Here is a 6,327-nt window from a genome sequence, read left to right as displayed (position 1 = left end):
GTCGTGACAAGAGGTCAAAATACTAGAGAGGGTGATAAAGGAACTGTAAAACCTATCGAAGGAAACCCTAAGCAAGATGCTAGGGGAAAGCAAGTTCTGAATCTTGATATGAAAGGTAAACCTCTAAGGCCTGTTGATAGTAAAGTTGATCCCAAGAAGGATAAAGGTTTGCCAAGAAAGAAGGAAAATGTTTTTAAAAATGCACCAAAGCCGGTCCAAAGACCAAAGGAGAGAATTGTTTGGTGAGAGAAGAGAACTTTGGCTAACTACCACAACTTTGATCTAGCAAGTTCTCTTTGCGAAGTGAAACCAAATGTGAATCTCTTGCAATTGATTAAACTCTCTCTAGGAGTACGCAAGGAATTCAAGAAAATCATGTGTATTTGGTATATTGTAGAACCTTTGGGCATAGCACGAGTGGGAGAAGATTGGTTTGATCGTGCTGAAAAGCATTGTCCCAAGGTTCCAACATATGTGGATAGAATATTAGTAGAGCATGCCATCGTGGACACTGGAGCCTCCATCAATATCATGAGTTCAGACTTGATGGAGAGACTAGGTCTAGAAATCCAAAAAGACAGCTCCACACTTCTTAGGATTGCTAATGATAGTCTAAGGCAACCAGAAGGTTGCATTACTAAACTCCACGTTACCGTTGCAAGCGTGGAATGCTATCTAGACTTTAGGGTGATACGGTTTGCAAGGCGTCCTAGCTATCGAGTTTTTCTAGGCAGGGCATGGACTTTACAAATGGACTATCAAGTCGATATACCCGATGGTCAAGTGATTCTAGGTAGAGGTGCCAATCGTGTAATTGTGGATGCTTACCCTGAGTCTCCTCAGAGTGAGAGAGCTCCTTTATCCTCTACTGAACTAGAAACAATAGATGATCCATCTGGTAGTGAGACGTCATTGGGCGATGGATCTAACCAAGGGTCCACTATAGAAGATATCTATCAGATAACATTGAATGAGCCAATAGAGCCTCAAGATCGAATAAGAGACGCAAACATTATTGAGTTGGACCTTAGTACGCCTAATGATTCACGGCCAATCAAATTAGGCTCCATGCTCAATTCAAAAGAGACAAAGGACTATATGTCCCTAATTCAGGAGTTCTATGACATCTTCACTTGAACTATGACAAACTTAGAGGCATTCCTCCCAGCCTGGCTATGCATACCATTCCTCTAAAAAAAGGAAGTCGGCCTGTTAGTCAGAAAGTAAGGCATATGCCTTTTGAACTAAGGGACAAGCTATTTAAAGAGTTTCAAAAGTTGCAGAAAGTGGGTTTGATCTTCTTTGTTTAGTATACAGAATGGTGTTCACCAGTTGTGTTCAGAAAGAAGAAGAATAATCAAATCCGGCTTTGTGTAGACTTTAGAGAATTGAATAAGCAAACAGTCAAGGACTACTACCCATTGCCATTTATTGACCAAATTTTGGATCAATTAGTGGATAGGAAAATATGTTTGTTCATGGATTGCTTTGTAGGGTCTAATCAAATGGTGATTGCTGAGCAAGACAAGCTAAAAACGACCTTTATTACTGTTTTTAGTACCTTTGCATACCATGTGATGGCATTTGGGTTATTTAATGCACCTACTTTGTGGCAAAGAATAGCCGAGAAGACCTTTGGTGACATCTCCCCAAAGGAGTTGAAAGTATTCATTGATGACCTGGGGACAACCACCATAAGGGATAGACCGTTGATCATTTTGCAAAATTGTTCTAACTGTTGTAGACAATTTTGCATAGCCCTCAACCCACGAAAGTGTATCTTTGGAGTGCCTTATGGGCTATTGTTAGATCATGTGGTCAGTTCAGTAGTAGGGATGACCCTGAAAAGATCAAGGTCATAGTTGCCATAAGCCCGTCACATACTCCAAGGGAGGTGCATAGCTTTATATCATTGGTAGGGTATTATCGAAGGTTTATCAATGCCCTAGCACAAAGAACATTGCCACTGACGAATCTATTGTCCTTTAATTATCAGTTTGCATGAAGTGATGCTTGCGAAGTATCTTTTGACGATGTGAAGCAGAAGCTTGCCAAAGCACCTGTTTCAAAAGCATCTAAAAGGGGCAGAATGTTTTATATATTTTCAGCAGCAACTATGTATAATATCAATTGTTGTTTATCCCAAATTTGGGAGGACAAATGATAACATCCGATAGCTTTTGCTAGTCAAAAGTTAGGCATATCTGAAATTAACTACACCTATATGGAGAAGTTGTGCCTTGAAATGGTATTTGAGACCAAAAATTTCAAGCACTATATTCTCTATGAGAAGATGGTTTTTTATACAAAGGCGGAAGGGCTTCGATTGTTGCTGAACAAGTTATAGTCGCCTGATCGTTTAGCAAAGTGGTTAATCACTTTGCAAGATTTTGATTACAAGATTAAGAGCAAGCCATCAAGGCTACAAGGCATTGTAGAATGTCTTATGGATTTTGGAGAGCCAAAAGAGGTCTTGGCTGAAGGAACTGACACGCAAACATTGTTTAAGATTGATGCGGCATCTATTCCCTCCTGGTATGCTACTATAACACACTATCTATCTACAGGAGAGACTGGAGGTACTTTATCAAAATTCAAAAAGAGAAAAATTAAACAACAGGCATTGAAATTTCCCTTGATTGCAAGAACACTATATCGGCAGGGTGTTAATGATATCTATCACTGATGTGTGATGCCTGATGAGGTTCCATTTATCCTGGCAGAGTGCCATGACTCTACTTGTGGGGGGCACTTTGCTGGGCGGTTGATGGCACAGAAGGCTTTAAGAGCTCAATATTGGTGGCCGTCCATCTTCCAGGATTCATTTGAGTATGTTAAAAGGTGTGATATATGTCAAAGACATGACAGTAGAGAGAATAGGAAGTGTCCACTTACTGCAATTATGGCTACCCGTCCATTTGAGAAGTGGGGTGTCGACTTTGTGGGTCCTATTACCCCTTCCTCCACTACTCAGAATAGATATATTATAGTAGCAACCGATTACTCTACAAAGTGGTCAAAAGCACGGGCAACGAGGCAGGACAATGCAAAAGAGACTGCCAGTTTCCTACTTGAGTAGATTATCTGTCGTTTTGGTCCGCCAAAGGAAATAGTATCAGATCGTGGAACTCACTTCCTAAACAAGGTGATTAAAAGTCCGACTGAAGTATGGAAAATTAAGCATAACAAGACGACCCTCTATAATGCGCAAGCAAATGGACAAGTTGAAAGTACCAATAAGTAGCTTGTGGGTATCCTATCAAAAGTAGTGTCTGAAAAGAAATGTGACTAGGATACAAAATTGTATGTGACGGTGTGGGCATATAATATGACATTTAAACAAGCCACTAGCCACATCCCATTCAAATTAGTTTATGGGGAGAAGTGTGTCTTTCCCTTAGAAATTGAGTTGCCGACCATAAGATTCACAATCAATCATTCTTTGGGTGATGAAGATGCCCTATTCGAGCATTTTACGACTCTAGCCCACTTGGATTAGCTTAAATTACAGAGTCCCTTACATCATGAAGTAGCTAAGTGTCGGATAAAGCGGTTTCATTATCTAAAAGCGAAGAAATATACCTTTAAAAAGGACAGTTAGTTCTATATTATGATGTGCGTAGGGAGCTATGTCCAGGAAAGTTTGAACCTAGATGGGATGGCCCTTACAAGATAGTTAGGATAGGTGACAATAAGTCCACTGCTTTACTCATTGATCTACAGGGAGTGGAATTTAAAAATAAAGTTAATCTTAACAAGATTAAACCTTATTGTTTTTTAGTATGCTAACGCGATAAATGCATTGCAGGTCCATGCTGGGGTTGATCTGAGACCTGCAGGAGAGCTTAAACTCGTTGATGGGGAGGTTAATCCCTTATTTGGAGCACCCATATCTAGAGCAAAGATATTATCAGGGGAAGCTTATTTGGTGGAGCAAACGATACAAAGTGATTGAGCAAGAAGACGGTACCTTTGTGTGGGAGATCAAAGTTTTCTACCATCACTGCTTACAAATTTTGACAAGCATCCCCGTTGAGTTTAATGAAGAAGGTGGGATGGAGTCGTCGGTTCATCCTCTAAGTATGTTGAATTTTGACTATCATAATTACGAATAGGGGAGTTCTTGATGGCTGGCTGTGTAAACCCATTGTGGATGTATACATTATACTTTGATGGAGCATCCAGGGGCCCTAATAAAAAAGGGAGTGTTGGAATAGTTATCCGAGATCCTCGACATAGAGTTACAATGAAATTAGTTGTTTATCTCGGGGTAGGATTCACTAACAGCATGGTGGAGTATAAAGCCTTGCTTATGGGAATGAATATTGCCAAGAAATGTGGTATTCGGTGATTGTTAATAAAAGGGGATTCCTAGCTGATCTTAAATCAACTAAATGAGACATACACAATCCGGAATCCTATCCTTTGTATGTATCATCGAATTGCTATGACCCTACTTGATGAATTTGAGAGATTATCTCTTTAGTTGATTCCATGTTCTTGGAATCAGTTTGCGGATTCATTAGACAATTTTGTTTATGAAGAGGACCTCTTCTTCAACTGTGGTCTAGTCTGGATGTTGTTATTGATAATGAGACAAAACTTGGTCATTTGTGGAGAATTTTATCAGACCACGCATTATATAGCAGGCGATGGTTGATATGGGTAATGCAAAGAGTGGGTGAGACCCATCTACTACTATTATCTTAGACCCATAGCTTGATCAGACGACATGTTATGCATACACCTCTTGCCATATATGCAGGAGGGATAGGTCACAACTTGATGCATTTAGTTTAGGGCTGAGAGCCCTATTTTTCCCCTTGGAATGCAGCGTATTTTCACATATCTACCTATTTCCAAGGAGGGATCTCAATGAGCTGGTTTGTTTGATCTCATTAGGCCAAGAGGGCCATTTGCTTTAAGAGTTTTAATGTCTGATTTCTTTAGGCCAAAAGGGACAGTCAGTTTTGTAGTGTCGTGATCTATTGCATTAGGCCAAGAAGGCCCTATGTCTGTTTGGTGTAGGTACATTTAATGGTTTTTTATTTTAGTGATTGCATCATACAGGTTGCCAAAGTCACTGGCAGGAGCCTTTACTATGGAGGAGCTTCTTGTGGCCATTCCAGGTGGTTTCATCCCCCTTTTCTGATTTTTTTTCCTTAATCAGTTAATGATACATGTGTATGTTAAGGGTTTCTCTCTTTTTGTTTGTTGGAGACCGGCAATCAAGAGGTGAAGTCCCAGGGATCTAGGAGTTCCTGTTAGTGTGAGAGGTAGTTGGAGAAGCCTACACTTAAATATCAAGAGACAGACAAGTTCTGAATCTAGCTAAAAATAAATATACAGAGGTGTGTAAAAAGGGTTCTAGCCCCTATAAAAATAGAAAAAAAGTAGAAAAAATCCTTGAGTAGTTGTTCATCATATTTTGCGAAGGCCTAGTAGGTTTCTGGGGGTGGGTGAGACAAGACCCAGGGCCAATGCCTTTTCTTCTTGGAGGTGGCATCTAGCTGAAAAGCAAAGGAAACTAAGGCAGGTTGAACGAAAATAAAAGTGAGTGTCAAAAAAGGATTAAGTGTCATCTCGCGAGGGCTTGGTAGGTTCTTGGGTATTAATACAGGACCTAAGGCCGATGCCCTATTCTCCTTGGGTCACTACGCTCAGCTTCCTCCTTTTTACACGCCCGAGTATGGAAAATAAACACCTAAAAGGTCAATGAGCTAAAAGAGAATATTTCTTGATCAGGCTGCTATAGGAGTCCTCGGCCAACTAGGAGGAGCTCCTAGTTGAGTTGTCCTTCGTTAGGTAGGTAGTTCAAACCACCACTTAGGATGACCTCTTTAGTAGTTCTTTTTAGCTTAGCCAGCAGTCGGTTAGTGACTAGCTTTACACTCTTTGTCTGATTATGCTAGGCCTACTTCTCCTCGTGGATTTCATGCCTTGGTTTTGATAGGGGGTAGGGTGAGAGCTGTGATGTGTTTTATTGAGTATTTTTTTGTATCATCTTGATGCTCTTTGTGGTTGTGTTTATGTGCAAATCTGTTCATGGGATTCGATAGGTTGAGTTTCCCTATCCCGTGGTTACCAATGAGAGCTGATTTTTAACTCCGAGAAGTGCTTAAAGATAGCCAAAAAATCCAAATTTCAAGGGAAAAATAGACTTCATCAAAGGCGACAGCTACAGTAGTTAGTTGGATTTTAATTTTTCCATCTACCGAATTGGATCCCGATATGTGCCAAGCAGTGCGGACCTCAAGATGGTCGAGGAAAAATTTACAGATTCAAAATTTGATGCCGAACATGAGAATGGCGGTGCCTGAAGTGGAG

This window comes from Lygodium microphyllum, chromosome 2 (assembly GCF_053477565.2).
Source record: "Lygodium microphyllum isolate KBCC chromosome 2, Lygodium_microphyllum_v1.1.10, whole genome shotgun sequence".
Lineage (NCBI taxonomy): Eukaryota > Viridiplantae > Streptophyta > Polypodiopsida > Schizaeales > Lygodiaceae > Lygodium > Lygodium microphyllum.
The sequence above is the reverse complement of the archived record's forward strand: the minus strand, read 5'-3'. Positions refer to the sequence as shown.